General features: G+C 65.0%; 1 long non-coding RNA gene across 1 annotated transcript; it reads left to right on the forward strand.

Annotated features, from left to right (window-relative positions):
- Nucleotides 1-495: 495 nt before the first annotated feature.
- LOC138845092 (uncharacterized) lies at nt 496-5,752 on the forward strand. Its single transcript, XR_016219294.1, has 3 exons — nt 496-1,676; nt 2,899-4,440; nt 4,661-5,752. It is a non-coding gene; the product is annotated as an uncharacterized LOC138845092 (long non-coding RNA).
- The last annotated feature ends 16,438 nt before the right edge of the window (nt 5,753-22,190 follow it).

Raw genomic sequence — 22,190 nt, forward strand, 5'->3', positions numbered from 1 at the left:
CCTCGTCAACAGGCCAGCCAAGGAGGGTTCGGTGGATTCCCACGTGGGCTTGTCCCACGTGGGCTCTCCCTGCCTCACGGCCTGGCCCTCCTGGGACAAGGCAGGGCCCTCGGGGCTCAGGGCCACCCTCTGCCGCACCCGGGCCACACGCCTCCGAGACAGGTGAACGACCCACCCACTCACACCCGCGCGCCCCTCCCCCACACCTGCCGCCCTTGTGCTGTCTCTGGGTCTCACCCGCCCTGCTCCCAGCATCCTCCCCGGGGGGCTGCCCCGGCCGTGCTGTGGGGAGGGGTCTCTGTGCTCTTGCCTGCCTCACCTCCACCCCTACCTTAACACTGTCAGCCTCCCAGGTCCTCTCAGGAGGTGAGAGGAGAAAACGCACTCAAAACAAAAGGCAAATCCCCAGGACGGGGAGCTCTCGCCTAAAATTAACAAGAGGGACGGAGGCAGAGTGAGGCGGCAGGGGCTGGAGTGGCCGAGGGACGTCCACTCATCCACTGACTCAGTCAGGCTGCATGAACTCTGACCCCGGGCGGCCTCTGGGGATTGCCAGGTCCACGCGGCTGTGGATTTGGGGGCTGCCAGGGAGGAAGCCCCAAGGGGAAGCTGTAGGCGGCCTGGGGACGGGGGAGCAGCAGCCGGGCTGAGTGACACTGACAGGACCTGGCCGCCTGCCTCTAAAAACTGACTTCTCTGAGCGCCTCTCTCGCGCCCGGGATTGAGGAAGCCACGCGGAACCTCCACCCGAGCCTGGAGCCCTCAGAGGGTGGCGAGGAGGAGCCTCGGGCAGCCGGGTCCAGAGGCAGAGCCCAAGGCTGCGGCGGGCGTCCTGTGACTGGGATTACAGCGGCCGCCTGGGGACAGAGAGCCACGCAGCCGCAGGGTCAGGGAGTGCACAGCGCGGCAAAATCCGGCAAAGCCTGGAGAGGGCAGGAAATGCACTAGATAAGCTGGGAGGGCTCCTGGCCCCGAGGTAAGGGAGAGCCCCAGACAGAACCGTGGGCGCCCAGGGATGGGCACAGCATACAGAGAAAACAAGGTAGCTTGAATCGTAGCCGGGGGCGTCCACGCGGACACAGGGAGGTGACCCAGTAAACGGTAAGACAGAAGTCCCCCACGCCCAGCTCCAAGCACTGTGTGTGCAGGACCCCAGCCTCCAGCACCTGCTGCCGGAGGGCATGGGGGCGGGAGAAGCGTTGGGGACACCCGATGGCCAGGTGACCGGGTGCTGAGTCAGGTGGAGGTGGACAGCCATGTGGAGGTGTGGGGACAGCCCCGGCCCTGTGACCATCTTCACCGAAACTCGGCGCTGCAGTCCAACCAGGAGCACACATCCAGCGTCCACCAAGTCCAACCAGAGCGCACGTCCCAGGTCCACAGAGAACCCGCCCAGTGCTGGGCGCCAGAGTCCGGGTCATCATGGACCAAGACGGCCTGGGAGACACACAGAAAACGGCCCGGGGCAGGGGATGTTCCAGACAGAACCTGGGGGAAGGGGCCTAGGGGAGCGTTGAGGAAGAGCAGTGGCGCCCCTGAGCAGTGCCTGAACTCCGCCACTGTCCTGAGAGCTGTCCTCCCCACAGCGGCATCTGTCCTCCCCACAGCGGGCATCTGTCCCTTCCAGCGAGTGTGAGCTCACCGTAACTTCCGGAACAATAACGCTCTCCTAAAAGGTAAAGTGTACCAACAAGTGATACGGCGCGGCCAGCAGGTGGACAGCGGTGGGAACAGCACTGGACCAGACAGATGGAGTTACAGGGGGGCTGCAGGCCGATGGACAGGGGCCAAGGTGCTGGGCAGGAGGGGGAGGGGAGGTAGTGCAGGGGGAGGGAGCAGGAGTGTGGGGGAGGAAGCAGGAGGAGGGGAGGTGCAGGGGGAGGGGACAGGAGGGGGAAGGGAGGTGGGAGGAGGAAGAGGAGGTGCAGGGGGAGGGGAGGTGCAGGAGGAGGGGGAAGGAGGGGGAGGGGAGGTGCAGGGGGAGGGGACAGGAGGGGGAAGGGAGGTGTGGGGGGAGGTGCAGGAGGAGGTGGTGGTGCAGGGGGAGGAGGAGGAGGTGCAGGGGGAGGGGCTACAGGCCCACTGACAGGGGCCAAGGTGCTGGGCAGGAGGAGGTGCAGGGGGAGGGGAGGTGCAGGAGGAGGAGAGGTGCAGGAGGAGGGGGCAGGAGGGGGTGGGGAGGTACAGGGGGAGGGGACAGGAGGGGGAGGGGAGGTGCGGCGGGGAGGTAAAGGAGGAGGTGGTGGTGCAGGGGGAGGTGGTGGTGCAGGGGGAGGAGGAAGAGGTGCAGGGGGAGGAGGTGCAGGGGGAGGGGACAGGAGGGGAAGGGGAGGTGCAGGGGGAGGGGACAGGAGGGGGAGGGGAAGTGTTGGGGGGAGGTGCAGGAGGAGGTGGTGGTGCAGGAGGAGGTGGTGGTGCAGGGAGAGGTGGTGGTGCAGGGAGAGGATGAGGAGGTACAGGGGGAGGGGCTGCAGGGGAGGGGCTGCAGGCAGCTCTCTGCTCAGCATCCCGGGGATCACAGGTGCTGGCGTGGAGGAAGCAGAGCAGAGCAGTGGGGTCGCGGTGGAGGCCTCAGGAGGGCCATGTGCTGCAGGTGGCAGCGGGCCCTGCGTCCATGAAGTGGGAGGCGGGGGGGATACAGCGCTCCTGAGCCCCCATCCACGCCACACCAGGGCTAACACCTTGGGGCAGCCCAGGTCCCCACAGTGATGTCAGAGGAAGGTCACCCTAGAACCTGCCCCGCATGGTGCTGTTCCGTCTCAGCCCCTGCCCCCGCCTGGTGATGGAGGGGCTGCGGGAGGGGCCAGGGCATGGCTGGGGGAGGGGCTAGGGGCTGAGGGTGGGGCTGGGGGAGGAGCTGAGGAAGGGGCTGAGGGCGGGGTGTCCTGCTCCTCTCAGGTGGAACCCGGGGATCCTCGGGTGCTGAGGGCCCTGCAGGACTCCGTGCTGTCTGGGGCCGCACGGTGAGTGCACACCAACCGTTCAGTCCAGGCCTGAGGGGCGGTGGCAGAGGCCAAGGCCGTCCCTGTGGGGTGAGCCGGGGACTTTGCTGCAGATCTGACGGCCGGGAAGGGTGGCGAGGCACTGATGCAGGGGATGAAGGGAGGAGGCTGGTTTGTCCTCTGGGCTGGGCGAGGGGACCGAGATCACTGGGGAGCGGGGTGTGTGGCCCTGAACAGCCGGACCAGAAGGATCCGAAGGCACTGGAGCCACAGCAGCTCGGGTATGGACACTGCACCTGGCTGGGTGAGCCGCAGCAGCTCCGGGTGTGGACACTGCACCTGGCTAGGTGAGCCGCAGCAGCTCCGGGTGTGGACGCTACACCTGGCTAGGTGAGCCACAGTGGAGGGGGCCGGGCCCAGGGCGGCCTCAGGATGCCCCCACCATTTTTGCCACATCCTGAAGGTCATCCGTGTCCAGATGCAGGACGCATTTCAATGCCTCTTGCTCTTCGGGGACCACACTCGGCTGGGATCACCAAGGGGCGGGGCCCACTCCATCCAGCACCCGTCAGTGCACAGCCGAGGGTGGGTTCCTTGCCGGGTGTCCGGGCGGCACTGTCAAAGGAGAAACCCCCAGAAAGCATGCAGCACCTGAGTTCACGCCCCCTGGCCTGGCACTGAGCTGCCAACTCAGAAAGGTTCCCTTGGACCAGAAGTGGGGCAGCCAGGACCCAAACTGACACCCATATGAGATGCTGGCACTGCAGGTGACAGCTTTACCTGGTTCACCACAGCGCTGGCCCCGAAAATGTGTATTTTTTAAAAAGCCACTGAGGGGCCGGCACTGTGGTGCAGTAGGCTAAGTCTCCGCCTGTGGCACCAGCATCCCATGTGGGTACCAGTTCGAGTCCCGGCTGCTCCAGCTCTCTGCTGTGTCCTGGGGAAGCAGCAGAAGATGGCCCAAGTGCTTGAGCCCCTGCACCCATGTGGGAGACCTGGAAGAAGCTCCTGGCTCCTGGCTTCTGATGGGCTCATTTGGGGAGTGAAGCAGCGGATGGAAGACCTCTTTGTTACTCTCTAACTCTGCCTCTCAAATAAATAAATCTTTAGAAAATGCATAGATTTCAAAATGTTTTGCACCAAAATGAACTTACTAGTTCTGAGCTCTGTGCACTCAAGCTCTCTGTGCGCCCCTTCCTGCAAGTTGCCAGACGCAGCAGTGAAGGGCCCACCGTTCTAAAGAAATGACTGACACCTGGACAGCACCAGACCATGGACCTTCCCGTGCGGGCTGTAGCTGCTGCGTGCGGGTTCCTCTGCTGCTGGCTGTAGCCGTGTGTACCCAGCAGGAAGTGTGTGACAGACCGGAGACGGCAAACTAAAGCGGAACATCGCCAGGAGCAAAGCAGAGCGCTTGCGTCTTCCAGCCGAACCAAAGTGCTTCACGCGGCTCCCGCGCCCGCTCCCGCCCACACAGACCCAGCAGGCGCTGGAAGAGGTAAGAGGCAGGCGGGGGTCCACACACGGAGGCCGGCCCACCCTGTCCCAGGGGAGCTGGGATGTGCGGCTTTGTGTCAGCCTCACAGCCGGCCTGGGCTCGGAGGCTCTGGGGCTCACAGAGGCGGACGCGCACGAGGGAAAAGCAGGACAGCCTGGATCCCGAGCCCTGCTCCGAGCTCCGAGCTCCGTGCCCGGCCTGTTCCTTCCTCCGTCTTCAGCTCATTCAGTCGAGGGTCTTGCCCAGTCTCCTGACGCCTGGGCTGGGGTCTTCCTGCCCACCACGGGAAGCTGCCGCTGAGAGACGTGGGAAAACCAGCCTCACCGTCCGCTGAGAACCTCGTGAGCCCCGAGATTCTGAAAACACCAGGACAGGGAGCCAACTGGACGCGCCGGGGAGAGGCACTGAGCGCGGAGAGGCAAGGCACGGCGCCCCGTGGTGGTGGACCCTCGGAGCTCACACGCCAGCACACGCGAGCCGGGGTCTCCAGCAAACGGGGGGTTTCATCTCTTTCTTTCTTCAGCAGCCCGTGCTGGGTGCTGAGGGGGCCTGACACCGGAACTTCCAGCTGGGACTGTCCAAGGGGCTGGCCGTTTAGAGCCGCGGCTAAGCTTCAGTGAGCTGTCAGCTGGGCCCCGTCCGGGCTGTCCTCAGGAGCTTGGGTCGGGCGCGGGAGCGTGGGACGACGCATCCCATCCCAGGCTGCAGGCTGCAGGCCCACGTCCACTTGTGACCTCAGCAATGGCTCGAGTCCTTAGGTCCCTGTCACCCACGCGGGAGACCCAGATGGAGCTCCTGGCTCCTGGCTCGGCTCCTGTGGGCATCCGGGGCGTAAAACAGCAGATGGAAGATTTTTCTGCCTCCTCTCCCTCCCTCCCTCCCTCCCTGTGTCCCTGTGTGTGTGTGTGTGTGTGTTTCTCTCTGTTACTCTGCCTTTCAAGTAAACAAAAATAAGTAGTGCAGGGCAGGTCCGTGGTGTACTGGGCTAAGCTGCCACTTGTCCAGCTGTCTCAGAGCGCCTGGCTGTGGCCCAGCTACTCCACCTCCCACCCAGCTTCCTGCTGATGTGCACCCTGGGGGCAGCAGGGAGTGGCTTAAACACCCGGGCCCTGCCACTCACACAGGAGACCCAGATGGAGCTCCTGGCTCCTGGCTTCAACTGACAGTCCCGACGGCTGTAGGCATTTGAAGAGTGAGTCAGTAAATGGACGATTCTCTTCTTTTGCTCCACCTTTCACAAAAATAAATAAATAAATAAGCAAGCAAACAAACAAACCTGTAAAAGTAGTAAGTAGGTAATAATTTATAGAAGAAGGGGGCCCACGAGAGTCCTGTGGCCCTGTGAGGACCTAGTGCCTAGCCCTGGGGTGGGGGCTGGGCAACTCTGCAGGAGTCCTGAGCCCTGAGGTGGGGGTGTGGGTCGGACCGGATCCCAGGTGCGTTTGGGCGGAGCCTGTCTAAGGACCCTCGGCGTCCACTTGGAGACCACAAGTGGGAGACTCAGTCCACATGGCTGCGTTTGGGGTGGGTCTGTCCGTACTTGGATGGGGCCATGGCCACAGACCAGGCCACCGAGGGCCCGTCCGGCCGCACAGACGGGGCGTGGTCCTCGCTGCCTGCCTGCGCTCTGCCTGCACCTGCTGGCCTCATCTCCCGGCTTCACTCTGCCCACCAGGGCCAGGCACCGCGGTGATCCGGCCGTTCTCTCTGAGGGCAGATCACGTCCCGTGCAGCCGGCTTGGTCGTGGGCCCGGAACAGGGAGTCACTCGGCCCCGTGGGCCCCGCCGTGCCCGCGCCGCCAGAGGCGCTGAGCACACCTCGTTCTCTTGGTCCTGTTGTTGCTCGCCGCCGGGCCCCGCCCCCGCCCTCCCTCGCTGAATGCTCAGATCAGTCCACGCCGCCCAGCTGCCAGGCGGCAACAGATGCTGCCTTGTTCGCACAAACAGCCCCGCCCCACAGACGCCGCGGGAGAGGCCGGGACAGTGAGTAATGCCCTTCTCCCGCCGGGCCGGGCCGGGCCGGGCCGAGGGGCATCGCGGTCCCAGGGCCTGTTGACCGAGGACACGGGTGCTGTCAGCTGAGCGGCCACCTCATGGCTGTGACGCGAAGCTGCTGCCACTGAGCAGGGCACTGAGAGGCAGAAACAATGGCCCTTGTCTGGCCGCAGCGGCCCGGCCACCTGCCCCGGAAGAGCAGCCTGGCGCGGGCGGGGGCCGTGCGGGGGCCGACCTGCCTTGGTGTAGACCCTGTGCGTCGTCTCCGGCTTCTCTTTCACTTCCCACGGGCTCCATTCTGGTGGGGCTGTTAGGACGAGGGCTGCACGGGGCACGGAGCCAGGAGTTTCAGGTGTCTGCAGACAGGAATGGGCCAGAGGCAGTGATGGAAGCGGCCTCGTGGGCCCGTGCGGGGGTCAGGGGGTGGACAAGGTCCGCCTGGTGAGTGTACAGGGTATGGGGGCCGGGAGAAGATGGTACCTGCAGAAAGCCAGGTTGAGGGAAGGGCGGGAGCCGGGCAGAGGCCAGGGGCTCGGCTGCCCTGCGTTCACGCACAGGGGCGGCATCGGCCCCCCTCACGGTGATTGGAGGGGCAGCCCTGGGCGAGGCCAGGCTCAGCCGGCAGAGAACCTGAAGATGGCTCTTCCTCACCCACCGTGCCCGTGCATGAAGCCCCACCAGCTTTGGGGGCTGGGCAAGTCTGTCACCATAACCGGGGGCACAGCAGGTCTAGTGCCACTTGCGATGCCAGCATCCCCTCTCAGAGTCAGGGTTCCAGTCCCGGCGGCTCCACTTCCAACCCAGCTCCCTGCAAATGCACCCAGGAAGGCAGTGGGAGGTGGACCAAGCCCTTGCGCCCCTGCACCCATGAGGGGAAGACAGTATGTAGTCCTGGCTCCTTCTTCAGCCTGGCCCAGCCCCAGATGTTGTAGCCATTTCAGAACTGAGCCAGCAAGTGGAAGATCTCTCTGTTTCTCCCTCTCTGTCACTGCACCCTTCAAATCAGTAAATCTCTTTTATAAAGACCCAATCAGTTTTGGGGATGATATCTCTCCTCCCCATTTCCAGGCCACCGATCCACCTGGCGCAGGATTTGCTTGGCTTGGATAAGGTGTAGTGGGAAGCCAGGCAAGTACACATCAGGTGTCTACTGCGTGCCCCGGGTGGTGTGGGAGCCGCCAGTGAAATTCAGGAGCAGAGGTGGCCCCGCGGCCCCGAGGAGAGAGACGCTCCCGCTGTGCGTCCCCTGCAGATGGCCCCGTGAGTCGGGCCGCCGCTTTAGAAAGAAGAGAAGCTCGGACCACCTGGCTTCCCTGGAAAACCGGAAGAGCCGTGCCCTTCGACCTGCACTCCTGGCCGGCAGCACTGACCGGAGTGAGGCCAGCTGGCCTGGCTGAGGCCCGGGGCCCTGTCATGGCAGCGGCCTGCCCTCGGCCATGTGGCTCGCAGAGAGTGCGTTGGCCAGCACGTGTGCTTGTGGCCACCCCTGAGGTGACCCACGTGTGAACACGGCGTGCCAGGCGCCTGATGCCCGTGGAGACCCCGAGGGAGGGCGTCTGCAGAGCTGAGCAGCGCACCTGTGTCCCTGCCGCTGACAGCAGGCAGGCGGAGCCCCGGGGGATGGGTGGCCGGAGGGGGAAGCAAGCGCGGCGGCGCTGGGCGGGCACAAGGAGCGCAACACTGGCTCCTTCCGTCGGTGGGCACCGGGCAGGCACAGCGTCACCTCCTTCCGCCGGCAGGTACCAGGCGGGCACAAGAAGCACCACACCGGTACCTCCGCCCACAGGCACCGGGCGGGCGCAGCGCCGGCTCCTTCCATTAGAATCTGCGGAGAGGGCGTGGGCACCCACAGCGTCCTCACTGGTAACCAGGCAGCGATGCTGCTCCCTCATGGCCACGGTGGGCTTGCCCTCCCCCGTGACATCACCACAGGGACCCCAGTGCTGGTGGTCCAACACCCAGAAGTCTTCCTTCTCCTCTTGTGCCCACCCCCAAAGGGGGTGCTGTCCAGGCACAGCAAGGCCAGGCCCCAGCCTCACGAGGCACCCTCGGGGGTCTTCCCTGATAGGCCTTTCTCCTCTGACCCCGGGGTGGGAGCCTGCTCTCGGCCTGGGTCTGGGTCTGGGCCTCTCTCCCTTTCACATAAAAAATGAAAAATAGCCTAGAAAGAGAAACTCCAGACCTGGGACCCTGGCTGCCGTGCACTCGGCCTGCGTCCAGGCTTGGCTCGGGCCCTCAGCCAGGCAGGTGGCGGCCGATGAGGGCAGGTCGGAGCCCCGGGCACCAGCGTCGGCTCTGTCCCTGCCCCAGCTGCCGCCCTTGGGGATTCCACAGGGACTTCCGGTAGAGGCGTCAGTGCACAGGTGGGCGCCAGGGTGAGAGGAGAGATTGGGCACCACTGACCTGTGGGTGCTCCCACGGGCACCCTGAGGGCCAAGCGCGCCTGGTGAGTGGGTGCCCCGGGGAGAGGAGACGCCCAAGCCGGAATCCTGAGGGACGCCAGCCTGGGCTGGCGCTGGGGGCCTCCGGCTGCCCACGCTCTCCTAGAGGCTGAAGACGGGCCGCAGGCAGACGCAGCCAAAAAGTGGGAGGCTGGATGGGGGTGCTGCTGTGTCCTGGAGACCCTGGGGGTGGGGGCGCCTCTGTACTTCCTGTGGGACAGAGGCCTCTGCCCCCGGCCCCATCCTGGAACTGCTGCCATCGGCACGGCCCAGGAGCACCTGGGGCACGTGGGCTTCCTGGAAGGGTCAGCCAACGGCCAGCCGGCCCTCTGCTGCGTGGACTTAGTCCAGAGGGGAGCACCGCTGCCCCGAGCCGGGTGGGTAAAGGTCGGGCAAACATCCACCGCCTGTCACTGTGGACAAAGGCCAAGGAGATGGGGACATGACGAGGAGGGCAACCAGCTGGGCCAGAGAGCAGGCAGCGCCGGCCCGTCTCGCCCTGGGTATCTCTGGGAAAGGCCGCTTGGAGATTCCAGAGAAGGAGCTCAGGTGGCCCCGGGGTGGGGCCGACCGTGAGCCTTGGGTCCCAGACGTGGGAGGCTCCTGTGCAGGCTCCGCACTCCTCCCACTGTGGCCTGACCACACCGGGGCTCCGGGCTCTTCCCTGGCCTGGCCGGCTTCGTGCCCAACGGGAACCCTGGGCTCATTACGGCCGGAACAGCCTCGTTGGCGCTGGGCAAACGCCGTGAATGTGTTCCTTCATCTGTGAATTGGGAATGACGCTGAGCCCAAAGGACTTAATGGGGTCACTGTCAGCAGGAGCCCCGCACCTCTGGCGGCCTCCCGCACACCCCTCCCCAGCGGCTTCCTCCGAGGCCTTGCAAACCGGACGCCGTCCAGTGGCAGCGGTCAGCACGGTCTCTGAGGTCCTCCAGCAGTGGGATCTGCCACCGTGGGTCCAGGCCGCGGCACGCTGGGCACTGCACGGCCGGATCCCGCAGTGCGTGAGAGGCCGGATCCACGCTGGGTGCTGCCTGCTCCCCGAGACCCTGACCTTTGCCTGCTCCTCTGAGAAAACGCTGGGTGTCGGGATTCCCCAGAGGAAGTGGAGCCTCGGCGAGCTGCTGACCCCCTGTGCCCGGCCCGGCCCCGCCCTGCGCCGCCCCCAAGGTCTCCTGTTCGGTGTCCGGCCCTCACACGCCCTTGCCTCGCGGAGCTCCAAGCCCTGCGGCACCACAGGCTCAGGATGAATCCAGCTCCTCCCACGTTCGCTCCGACTTTGCTCCCTGCCTGGAGCCTTGGCTGCCCCGCTGGCCTGGCCTGGCCTGGCCTGGCGACTGTTGTGCCCCTTGCGTAACTGGTCACTGGAGGTACTTCCGGCAGGGATGTGTGCTCTTGGAAGCCGCATGGACCCCGGGGTCACCCTGCCTGCTCTCCTTGCCCTGAGCTGCCCCTGGCTCCTGCCCACTGCCCTCTTGGCTGCCTCCTACCTCTCCAGGAGCTGGGCTGCGGTTGCTGCCAGGCCCAGCACAGGGGCAAACATCACCGCTGACAGCTCGCAGGGAAGCTGGGAGCGGGGGCCGCGCAGGGGAAGCAGCCCACGGCCAGCGCTGTTTTCCTCTCGTGCAGCTGGTACTGCGGTGCCACCAGTTAGGCCACCGATAGGGACACGGGCAGCCACGTCAGAGTGCCACTCCAAATCCCAGCTGCTCCACTTCTGATCCAGCTCCCAGCTGATGGCCTGGGAAGGCAGCAGTGACGGCCAAGTGCCGGGCCCCTGCACCCACGCGGGAGGCCCAGATGGAATTCCTGGATCCTGGCTTCAGCCGGGCCCAGTCCTGGCCGCTGCAGTATCTGGGGAAAGAGCCAGTGGATGGAAGACCTCTCTCTCTCTCTCTCTCTCTCTCTCTCTCTCCCCTTCAAATAAACAGACCTCTCTAGTGTAGGCCACAGGTGGACCCCATGTGGATTTGCTGGTGGCAGCCTGTGTGTGTGGCCGTGGATTTCCACATGTGGCACAGGGATGTGGGCAGGACATGGATGTGTGCCCAGGTCACATAGGGAGACCATGCTGACCGTACGAGACCCCGAACCAGACCCTGGGCACAAGGAGGGGCCTATTCTGGAGAGGCTGGGGGGGAGGGCGCCCTGCACGGGGCCTGGAAGGAGTGGGCTGGGTGGGGGAGGGGAGACTTCTCAGAAGGGAACAGGAACAAAGGCCAGCGAGGGGGCGGGCCGTGTGACCTGGGGGCCAAAGAGCTGTTTTAGTCCAGGGAAATCGTCACGGGGCTGGCCATTGCACGGCCGGGGTAGCGGTCACCCCGGGACCCGCTGTGTACCACAGCTGGCCAGGGCCCACGCTCATCCTCCCTGGGCACTGCTGCCGCTTCAGGAGCCAGGAGTGACCACTATGGCCACGAGGCGGGCGTGAGTCCCTGGTGAGGGCAGGGGTGGGGCTGCGAGGGGCGGTGAGATGAGGGTTGTGCCTCAGTGCCACGTCCCTGGCCTGGGGCTGTGCCGATGGCCCACGTGCCGCCGCGGCCGTCCTGGCTGACCCACGCTAACCATGCTGACCCACGCAGAGGCTGTTGCTCTATTTTAGGGCCCATCGGTCACGTGAGGAGGCTGCTACTTGAAATCAACTATTTACCAGGAAAGCAGAGCTCCCTGCAAAGCAGAAGGTCACTCCGCCGTCCCCGGTAACTCTTTAAACCAAAGCAAACAGCGGGCAGTGGTGTTTGCTCTGCCCAGCTCTGGCCGCCTGCCCGGTCACCTGACTCCACGGCTCCCGGCCGATTTCCTCCTGGGCAGGGCTCGCGCCGGGCCCGGGTCGGCGAGGAAGGCAAGGGGCTCAGGGAGACATCCCCTCCCCCATCCTCGGGGATGCTGCTGGTGGCTGGGAGGTGACAAGAGACGCCACGAGCTCAGACCGGAGCCGGACACTGTGGGCCTTGCCACCGGGACGCACCAGAGACCTCGGCCGGATGGTCGCTCGGCTTCTCCACCACGAGGCCACCAGTGTCGGGGTCCACGGGGCGCCTGTCCTGTGGGAGCTACAGTCTTGGGGGGCACAGCCTGACCCACAGCTAACAGAGAAAGCCATGAACAGGAGAGAGCTGGCGGCACCGAGAACACGCAACCACGTGGGCGGGGTGGAGCCACACGTGGTAACGCCGCTTTGCCAGGTGTGCACGCTGCACCATCCGGCTGCACGCCCTCCACACTGGGCACTGGGCCCCTCCAGACAGCCCGAGGCCCTCCTGGCTCCTGGCTGCTTTCCCAACACCCATGATTCTTCCCTGGCTGCCTCGGTGAGCACCAAGCCCTGAGCCAGCACTGAGCCAGCTCCGGGCCCGTTCAGGCTTCTCGTGCCACACCGCGGCCTCCCCCCACCCACTCATGGCCTCGCCGTCGGGACGCCAGCCTGTGATCTCTGACAGACCACCCCCACCAAGGGTTCTTCTCTCTGAGAGCCACCTCACACCTCCAGACCCAGCTCCGGGCCTGTGCACCCAGACACCCGCGCAGAACCTGGGGTGCTCAGCTGTTTGCCACGCTCACCCGCCCTGGAGGGGAAAGGGGGGTCGATACCCGAGGCTGCCGTGAGCGCCATTCACCGTCCAGCATCTCTGGGGAGCAGCCACCCCACCTTCCTGCACAGGGTGGGAAGGCGGGGTTCAGGGGTTCAGCTGCCCGTGCACGGCAGCCTGCAGCCGCAGCCCCGGGTTGGAGCTGAGGGGAACCTGGTCCCATGACGACGGAGCAGGGCAAGCACTGTGTTCTCCCCGCGGGTCCCCCAAGTGGCGTCCTGAGACTGCCCCTCTGCCCCTGCCAGCACCCGGGCCCTTCCTGAGCGTCTTGTGCAGCCCGGGGTCCAGCCAGGCCCTCGTCCGTCCTGCGAGGACTGCTGGACGGTGCCCTCCCGGCAGGGTCCCGAGCCCCTGCCTCTCCCACATGTGAAACCCGCCTCACCTGCCTCTGACACATGGCCGTCCTTCCCCTCCCCAGCCCCTGCCCCCGTGTGTCTGCCCCAACCCCAAGGGCGGCTGCAGCACTGGTTCCGAGGCCTCACAGCCCTTCAGTGCCCGGCCAGGCCGTGGCCATTGGTGCCGGCCACAGCCAGGAGGAGGCCAGGGGCAGGTTTCCCATGGGTGTCACCAGCACTCAGCCCAGACGCCCGGCCAGGAGGCCACGGAGCCTCCAGGTTCTTGTGATCTGGGGTGGCCCTCCCTGCCACTCAGTTTCTGGGAGTCGGAGCCTGAGGAAGAAGCGGCCACAGGTCCCCTGTTTCTAAGAACCAGGAAAGGAAGCCCCCCGCCCCCTTACCTGTGCCCTTTGGAGCAAGGGGTGACCTCGAGGTGTGGGGAAGGAATGAAGGAGAGAGAGCTGCCAGGTGCCGTCCACTGAAGACAAAGGCGTGGGCCTGCTCCTCCTACCTCATGCGGGGCCTGGGCTGCCCCGGGGCCAGACGAGGCTTCCACCCGGGGCAGGGGCCAGCCAGGCACACACGGGAGGTCAGGCTCAAGCCCCAGGCCACTGCTCATCCACACCTTGGGGGCCTGAGACACCCCCACGTGCCCTGGTTAATTCTCAGTCCCAGGCACCAGCACCCCTGAGACAGGGCTGCGGCCCGACCCCACCTCCACGTGGACGCCACACCTGCTTTCCTGCAGCCCCCGTCCTCCCACGCTCTCCTCCCTCTCCCTCCTGCCCATGCAGGCCCTGACCACCCCCCTTCCTCAGCTCGGCCCTACGCAACCCCCAGACAATGCACGGATTCTCCCTGTGCATCTGAAACTCCAGTTCCACCTTAAAATCTGGGGGTGCCTCCGGGGTGCCAGCCCCGCTCCATCTTCACTCTTGTGCTTCTCCCCATTCCTCCTGCTCCGTGGCCTCAGCCCTGCACAGCCCAGCGGATACTCCCCGGGAGCTCCCACTGCTGCCCCTGCCTGCTCACCTGCCTTGGGCCGGCCCAGAGAACCCGGACGCCGGGGGAGCAGGAGCCTGCGCTCAGGCCTGGACGCGGGCAGTGCTGGCAGGGGTTTGTGTGTGTGTGTGTGTGTGTGCAGGTGCTGTTGTAGGTGTGTGTGGCTTTGTGCAAGCGTGTGCATGACCGGGGAAGCCTCACTACTTTCCCCAGTGTCTCTGTGCCGTCCCAGCTTTGGTCGGCCGTGTGTGTGACTCACTGAGGCTGGGCCGCAGCACGGCTGCCTTCATCTGTCTCCATCCTGGGTCACCTCCACTCAGTCACGCCAGGGGCCAGACGAAACCCTGGGACCCGGGGGGAGGGCACAGAGGCCACGCTCCGAGGGGGCCTGGCTACCACCTGCGGCTCTGCAGGGGTCCAGCCCAGAGCCAGCAGCCAGAAACAAGGCGCGAGGCCCGGGCCAGCGAGGGTCTTCCACCCAGGCACTGACACCCAGTTGTGAGGAGCGTCAGGTTCCTGGGGACGCCTGGGAGGGAAGGAGGACCAGAGCCCCGCTCAGTGTTGGGCTCGGGGCGGGGGGGTGTCCAAGGAGAAGAAACTGCAGAACAGAGGGGAGAAGGGGAGAGGGAGAGGGGAGGGGGAGCGGGAGATGGGAGGGGGAGGAGAGGAGGGGGGAAGAAGGGAGGAGAAGAGGGGGACGGGGGAGGGGTAGAGGGGCCTGGCACAAAGGGTTTGGGGACGTCCCCCGGGAGAACTGCCATGCAGGCTCCTGCCTACATGGCTTCCAAAGTGGCAGGAAGCTGTTCCCAGACGGATGATACACGGGTTTAATATGCTCACCCTAGACCTAGATGTTCGTTGGCACACCTGTGTGTGCCTGTGTGCATGCATGTATGTGCACACATGTCAGTACACATGTTTGCGCACACATGTGCACGGTATGTGTGTCCACACGTGTGTGTTGCAAGTATGCGTGTGCATGTGTCTGCATGTCTGTGTGCATTTATGTGTTTTTGCACTCATGTGTGTGCCTTTGCATGTGTAGGCGTGTGGTGGGCGTGTCCCTGGAGCGCAGGGTAGGGTGAGAACATGCCCCAGGGCTGACTGGCAAAGCCAGGCTCCGAGAAGCACAGGCAGTTCTGGGAGGCCGGCTCTGGCCAAACACAGCTGCTTCGGCTCAGGCCGTGAGCCAGCGTCAGGCACACCCCCGGCTGCCCCCGCGGCCCAGGGGCTGAGTGGCTTTTACCTTTCTGAATGATTGGGTGGGGGTGGGGGTGGGGATTGGAGAGTCGTGTTTCAGGTGACGTGAGAAGAACAGGCGACACCGTTCAGGGAGCATGAGTCAGGTTTTCCCAGGCGCTGTCGGGCTCACTGGCTCACACAGGAGCGGCTCAGGCAAACTGAAAACCACACAGGGATTTCAAAGTTCTCGTGACCAACCTACGCTTGCCTTTTCATTCCGGGTCCCCAGACTTCCTGGGTCCCCCGCGTGGTCTGTGCTCCCGCGTGCAGTCGAGCAGGCAGCCCCGGGGCTGTAGGCGCAGCCCGGCGCTACAGGTTGGCCGCTCAGGGAGGAGAGGAGCGGCTTCGGGGTGAAGCCAGGTCTCCGGAGCAGGCCCCGGGCCAGAGGCGGAGGCGCAGGTAGGGCGGGAAGGCACGCGCGCACGTGTGTGTGTGTGTGTCTGCTGGCACAGGATACCAGGGCCACTGACCCCAGGACAGGAGCCCAGACACACACCTGGGAGCCATCCGTGAACACTGCGGGCAGGGGACCTCACCCAGCAGGGCGGCAGGAAGACCACAGCTCCCGGCCGCAGGAACACTGGCCTGCAGCCCGGTGCCGGGCAAGAGGAGCGGAGGTGGGACAGCAGAGCCAGCAGGGGAGGGGTCCCAGAGCCCCTCCTCCGTTCCCACGGGGGGCGCTCCAGGTCGCCCTGGAGAGGTGTGGACCCCATCCATGGCCGGCACACAGAGGTGTGTACCAGGGCCGGCAACCGTGGAAAAGCAGAGGTTGGTTTTACAAGTGGGGGGCAGGGGCGGCCGAAGCCCGGTACTTCTGTGGGGTGGGGGGCGCAGAAGGGAGGCGCAGGGCCCATGGGTCAGATGCAGGGAGTCAGTCAGGCCCGTGGGTCAGTGCAGGGAGTCAGGCCCGGGGGTCAGTGCAGGGAGTCAGTCAGGCCCGGGGGTCAGTGCAGGGAGTCAGGCCCGGGGGTCAGATGCAGGGAGTCAGTCAGACCCGGGGGTCAGTGCAGGGAGCCAGTCTCAGGCCCGGGGGTCAGTGCAGGGAGCCAGTCAGGCCCGGGGGTCAGTGCAGGGAGTCAGTCAGACCCGGGGGTCGGTGCAGGGAGTCAGGCCCGGGGGTCAGTGCAGGAGTCAGTCAGGCCCGGGGGTCAGCGCAGGGAGCCAGTCTCAGGCCCGGGGGTCAGTGCAGGGAGTCAGGCCCGGGGGTCAGTGCAGGGAGCCAGTCTCAGGCCCGGGGGTCAGTGCAGGAGTCAGTCAGACCCGGGGGTCGGTGCAGGGAGTCAGGCCCGGGGGTCGGTGCAGGGAGTCAGGCCCGGGGGTCAGTGCAGGAGTCAGTCAGGCCCGGGGGTCAGCGCAGGGAGCCAGTCTCAGGCCCGGGGATCAGTGCAGGGAGCCAGTCTCAGGCCCGGGGGTCAGTGCAGGGAGCCAGTCTCAGGCCCGGGGGTCAGCGCAGGGAGCCAGTCTCAGGCCCGGGGGTCAGTGCAGGGAGTCAGGCCCGGGGGTCAGTGCAGGGAGTCAGGCCCGGGGGTCAGTGCAGGGAGTCAGTCAGACCCGGGGGTCGGTGCAGGGAGTCAGGCCCGGGGGTCGGTGCAGGGAGTCAGGCCCGGGGGTCAGTGCAGGGAGCCAGTCAGGCCCGGGGATCAGTGCAGGGAGCCAGTCTCAGGCCCGGGGGTCAGTGCAGGGAGTCAGGCCCGGGGGTCAGTGCAGGGAGTCAGTCAGACCCGGGGGTCGGTGCAGGGAGTCAGGCCCGGGGGTCGGTGCAGGGAGTCAGGCCCGGGGGTCAGTGCAGGAGTCAGTCAGGCCCGGGGGTCAGCGCAGGGAGCCAGTCTCAGGCCCGGGGATCAGTGCAGGGAGCCAGTCTCAGGCCCGGGGGTCAGTGCAGGGAGCCAGTCTCAGGCCCGGGGGTCAGCGCAGGGAGCCAGTCTCAGGCCCGGGGGTCAGTGCAGGGAGTCAGGCCCGGGGGTCAGTGCAGGGAGTCAGTCAGACCCGGGGGTCGGTGCAGGGAGTCAGGCCCGGGGGTCGGTGCAGGGAGTCAGGCCCGGGGATCAGTGCAGGGAGCCAGTCAGGCCCGGGGGTCAGTGCAGGGAGCCAGTCTCAGGCCCGGGGGTCAGTGCAGGGAGTCAGGCCCGGGGGTCAGTGCAGGGAGTCAGTCAGACCCGGGGGTCGGTGCAGGGAGTCAGGCCCGGGGGTCAGTGCAGGAGTCAGTCAGGCCCGGGGGTCAGCGCAGGGAGCCAGTCTCAGGCCCGGGGATCAGTGCAGGGAGCCAGTCTCAGGCCCGGGGGTCAGCGCAGGGAGCCAGTCTCAGGCCCGGGGGTCAGCGCAGGGAGCCAGTCTCAGGCCCGGGGGTCAGCGCAGGGAGCCAGTCTCAGGCCCGGGGGTCAGTGCAGGGAGCCAGTCTCAGGCCCGGGGGTCAGTGCAGGGAGCCAGTCTCAGGCCCGGGGGTCAGTGCAGGGAGCCAGTCTCAGGCCGGGGGTCGGGGGTCAGTGCAGGGAGTCAGGCCCGGGGGTCAGTGCAGGGAGTCAGTCAGGCCCGGGGGTCAGCGCAGGGAGCCAGTCTCAGGCCCGGGGGTCAGTGCAGGGAGCCAGTCTCAGGCCCGGGGGTCAGCGCAGGGAGCCAGTCTCAGGCCCGGGGGTCAGCGCAGGGAGCCAGTCTCAGGCCCGGGGGTCAGCGCAGGGAGCCAGTCTCAGGCCCGGGGGTCAGCGCAGGGAGCCAGTCTCAGGCCCGGGGGTCAGCGCAGGGAGCCAGTCTCAGGCCCGGGGGTCAGTGCAGGGAGCCAGTCTCAGGCCCGGGGGTCGGTGCAGGGAGTCAGGCCCGGGGGTCAGTGCAGGGAGCCAGTCAGGCCCGGGGGTCGGTGCAGGGAGTCAGGCCCGGGGGTCAGTGCAGGGAGCCAGTCTCAGGCCCGGGGGTCAGTGCAGGGAGCCAGTCTCAGGCCCGGGGGTCAGTGCAGGGAGCCAGTCTCAGGCCGGGGGTCGGGGGTCAGTGCAGGGAGTCAGGCCCGGGGGTCAGTGCAGGGAGTCAGTCAGGCCCGGGGGTCAGCGCAGGGAGCCAGTCTCAGGCCCGGGGGTCAGCGCAGGGAGCCAGTCTCAGGCCCGGGGGTCAGTGCAGGGAGCCAGTCTCAGGCCGGGGGTCGGGGGTCAGTGCAGGGAGTCAGGCCCGGGGGTCAGTGCAGGGAGTCAGTCAGGCCCGGGGGTCAGCGCAGGGAGCCAGTCTCAGGCCCGGGGGTCAGCGCAGGGAGCCAGTCTCAGGCCCGGGGGTCAGCGCAGGGAGCCAGTCTCAGGCCCGGGGGTCAGCGCTGGGAGCCAGTCTCAGGCCCGGGGGTCAGTGCAGGGAGCCAGTCTCAGGCCCGGGGGTCAGTGCAGGGAGCCAGTCTCAGGCCCGGGGGTCGGTGCAGGGAGTCAGGCCCGGGGGTCAGTGCAGGGAGTCAGTCAGGCCCGGGGGTCAGCGCAGGGAGTCAGTCAGGCCCGGGGGTCAGTGCAGGGAGCCAGTCAGGCCCGGGGGTCAGTGCAGGGAGCCAATCTCAGACCCGGGGGTCGGTGCAGGGAGTCAGGCCCGGGGGTCAGTGCAGGGAGCCAGTCAGGCCCGGGGGTCGGTGCAGGGAGTCAGGCCCGGGGGTCAGTGCAGGGAGCCAGTCTCAGGCCGGGGGTCGGGGGTCAGTGCAGGCCCTGGGGATGCCGCGGCAGCAGGCGTGGAGGCACTTGCAGGACGCACGTCTCTCCAAGTGTGTTTTGTTTTTCTGTCCCTCCCTCCATGTCCAGTGCCAGTTGTCTGTCCTGGGAAGCACCTGCCTGTGACTTGGGGCGCTGTGTTCTGCGGCTACCACAGCCGGCTTCTCTCTCCGAGGAGACACTCGCGTTCCGCTGGGAGGCAGGGCCACAGGGACCACACCCCGCCCGCCACTTCTAACCCAACTTCCTTCTTCCTTAGGGGAGACCAACCGTGTAGGGTGTAGGGGCGGGGCCTGGGAGAGCGGGGTTCTAGTCCCAGCCCCACTTCTCATTCCCACCCCAGTGTAATTCTCTTAAAACACAAACGTGGTTCCTGCACAGACTTGGAACCGCAGCAGTGTCCCCGCGTCTCCTGCCTGACAACTGGACTTCCTCCACCTCCCGCCGCCCTCTCTTCTTCCTCCTTCTTTAGAGGATGTGTGCGTGCGTGTGTGCGTGTGTGTGTGTGCGTGTGTGTGTGTGTTTAAGGTAGAGCAAGAAAAACAGAAAGAGAAAGCGAGGTCTTCCATCTCCCCAAATGCCCTCAACAGCCAGCCAGGGCTGGGCCAGGCTGCAGCTGGGAGCCAGGAGCCCCATCAGGTCTCCCACGTGTGGGTGCAGGAGCCCAAGCACCTGAGCCATCGCCGCTGCCTCCAGGGTGGAGCCCAGGCCCCCGGGACACGGGGTCCCGACCAGCGGCTCAGTCCTGCGCCACACGCCCACCCCAGACTTCTCCAGCGTGACCGTGCAGGGCTCTCGGGGCCTCGTTTGCCCTCCATATCTGGTCACCTCGAACTCGGCTCAGCTCTGGAAACTCCGTGCCAGCCCTAGGGGGCTGACCCCGAGGACGGACTGTCCCTTCCTGGCGGTCACAGCCTGCGCTGGCTGTTCGGGGTCGGCCCCTGCTGCTGGAATATTAAGGGATCATCGGGGCAAGAAGCTGCTCCGGAGGCTACGACCCCAGCACCAAGCACAAGGAGAGGACGGGTGTTCCTGTTCACACGCTCGTTCATTCATGCTCGCGAATTATATAGAGGAGTTCTTGGAAAAAAAAAAAAAAGATCCAAATAGTTGGAATATCTTCTGCTGAAAACTGCAAGTCGATACGAGTCTGATCCATATGCACCTCGAAACTCAAAACTCTCCCCAGACTACTGCCCTCAACAGGAAGGGCCATACCGGTGCTTTTTCTTTAAGATTTATTTATTTACGTGAAGTGGGGGAGGGACTGAGAGAAACACCTTTCATCAGGTTCAATCCCCAGTGGCTGCAATGGCTGGGGCTGGGCCAGGCTGAAGCCAAGAGCCAGGAGCTCCACCCAGCTCTCCAACACGGGAGGCAGGGCGGACGCGCTGGGCCATCTTCCGCCGCTCTCCCAGGCACGTTAGCAGGAGCTGGACTGGAGGCAGAGGCTGCGACTCGTGAGCAGCAGTCGAACCCACGGTGCCACGCCGCTGGCCTCCTCCTCCTGATTATACATGACCACAAACGAGCTTCTACATCCAACTACACTCGTCGTCAGAGTAGCCCGCATGTTACGCTATACTACACACAACCACACAACCGCAGATAATCTATTTCAGGACCAAGAGGAGACTGGAGGTCACCTGATTCAATTCCTTGTATTTTCTGGGACTTTTATCAGATTAAATATCCTGGACCCCACACGTCACTTCCCAGGAATTTTTTTTTTTTTGCCAGGCAGAGTTAGACAGAGAGAGAGAGATACAGAGAGTTATAGACAGTGAGAGAGAGGCAGAAAGGTCTTCCTTCCGTTGGTTCACCCCCACAATGGCCGCCACGCTGGCGCTGTGCCGATCTGAAGCCAGGAGCCGGGTGCTTCCTCCCGGTCGCCCATGCGGGTACAGGGACCCAAGCACTTGGGCCATCCTCCACTGCCCTCCCGGGAGAGAGCTGGACTGGAAGAGGAGCAATCAGGACTAGCACCCAGGGTGCCGGCGCCACAGGCGGAAGATTAGCCAAGTGAGCCACGGCGCTGGCCACGTCCCAGGAATTTCAACATTTCTGCAAACATATCTGAGTGAGTCCAATCAGTGAGCTGCCCAAACACACACACACACACACAAGAAAAGCAAGGCTCTGGCAGCTCCCACTGTCCGGAAAGCATGGAAACTATAACTCCACACGTAGAAACTCACTTTGTTCCTGAACTTTTTTGATTTATTTATTTGAAAGGAGGAGTTATAGAGAGAGAGGGAGAGAGGGAGGGAGGGAGAGAGGGAAGGAGAGGGGGAGAGGGAGAGAGAGAAATCTTGCATCCTCTGGTTCACTCCCAAAGTTACAACTGCTGGAGCTGTGCCAGTCCAGAGCCAGGAGCTTCCTCCAGGTCTCCCATGTGGGTGCAGGGCCCCAAGGACTTGGGCCATCCTCCACTGCTTTCCCAGGCCATAGCAGAGAGCTGGATCAGAAGCGGCGCAGCTGGGACTGGAACTGGCGCCCATACAGGACGCTGGTGTTGCAGGCGCCAGCTTAACCTGTTACCCACACCGCCAGCCCCCTTTCACTGAAGTGCCCATGTCTTCGAATGGCACTTGATATTTTTTATGACTACATCCACCCATAAAGCTGGCTCCTGGATCAAGCCCTGCATTGTCTACTTGTCCACACCCCAGATTCTCCCCTCCACCCCCACCCCGCTCGCCGATGCGCTGACTTTCCCACCAGACGAGTTCCCTGTACTTGGACTTCGCCGCGATGCGGTGCACAGCACGTCCTCCCCGGAGTCTGTTCTTGCTGACTGAGCCAGAGACTCACGGGGCTTCCGTGCAGTCACGGGTTCTCTCCTCGTCACTGAGCAGGTTTCCGTGGAAGGTGCCTGCTGCATGCTCCTGCTCTGCCCCGGTAGCTCCCAGCCTGGGCACTGTGCCTAAGACACCGCTGTGTCTGGGTGCCCGTCCTGCACATCGCTGTCACGGATGAGCCCCCAGAGGACTGCCAGGTCAGGGCCAGCTCATGTTCCCTACACGCGGCCAGCGAGCTCTGGCCGTGACCACCAACAGCTGAGGGTGAGAGAGCTCCAGCCCTGACCCACCCACAGCTCAGGATGGGATCCAGTGCCTTCCGCAGCCTGGGCTCCTGCGAGCGCCTTGTGTTTATTTTTCACCACTCTGGTGCAGTGGGACCTCCTATGGCTTCCACCTGGGTCTCCCTAGTGAACGGCACAGGGAGCACCCCTGTGTCTCTGGCAGTCATCCTGAACCCCTCTATAACTGTCTCTGGATTCTAAAAGGTTCTGGAGCCTACCAGAAAGCAGGAGGCATTCTCACACTGGAGGAAGCAGCCTCCTAGCAGAACACACAGCTACTACCCCAGCAAGACTCCGCTTAAAGAACGTTCAACTATTCTGTGGGTCGAAGACACCATCACAAGAAACAGGAAGCCACCGAGTGGGAAAACATATTTGCAGAGACAGAACTCATA

Source organism: Oryctolagus cuniculus, chromosome 13, assembly GCF_051225735.1.
Source record: "Oryctolagus cuniculus isolate XC-2025 breed Fujian yellow rabbit chromosome 13, ASM5122573v1, whole genome shotgun sequence".
Lineage (NCBI taxonomy): Eukaryota > Metazoa > Chordata > Mammalia > Lagomorpha > Leporidae > Oryctolagus > Oryctolagus cuniculus.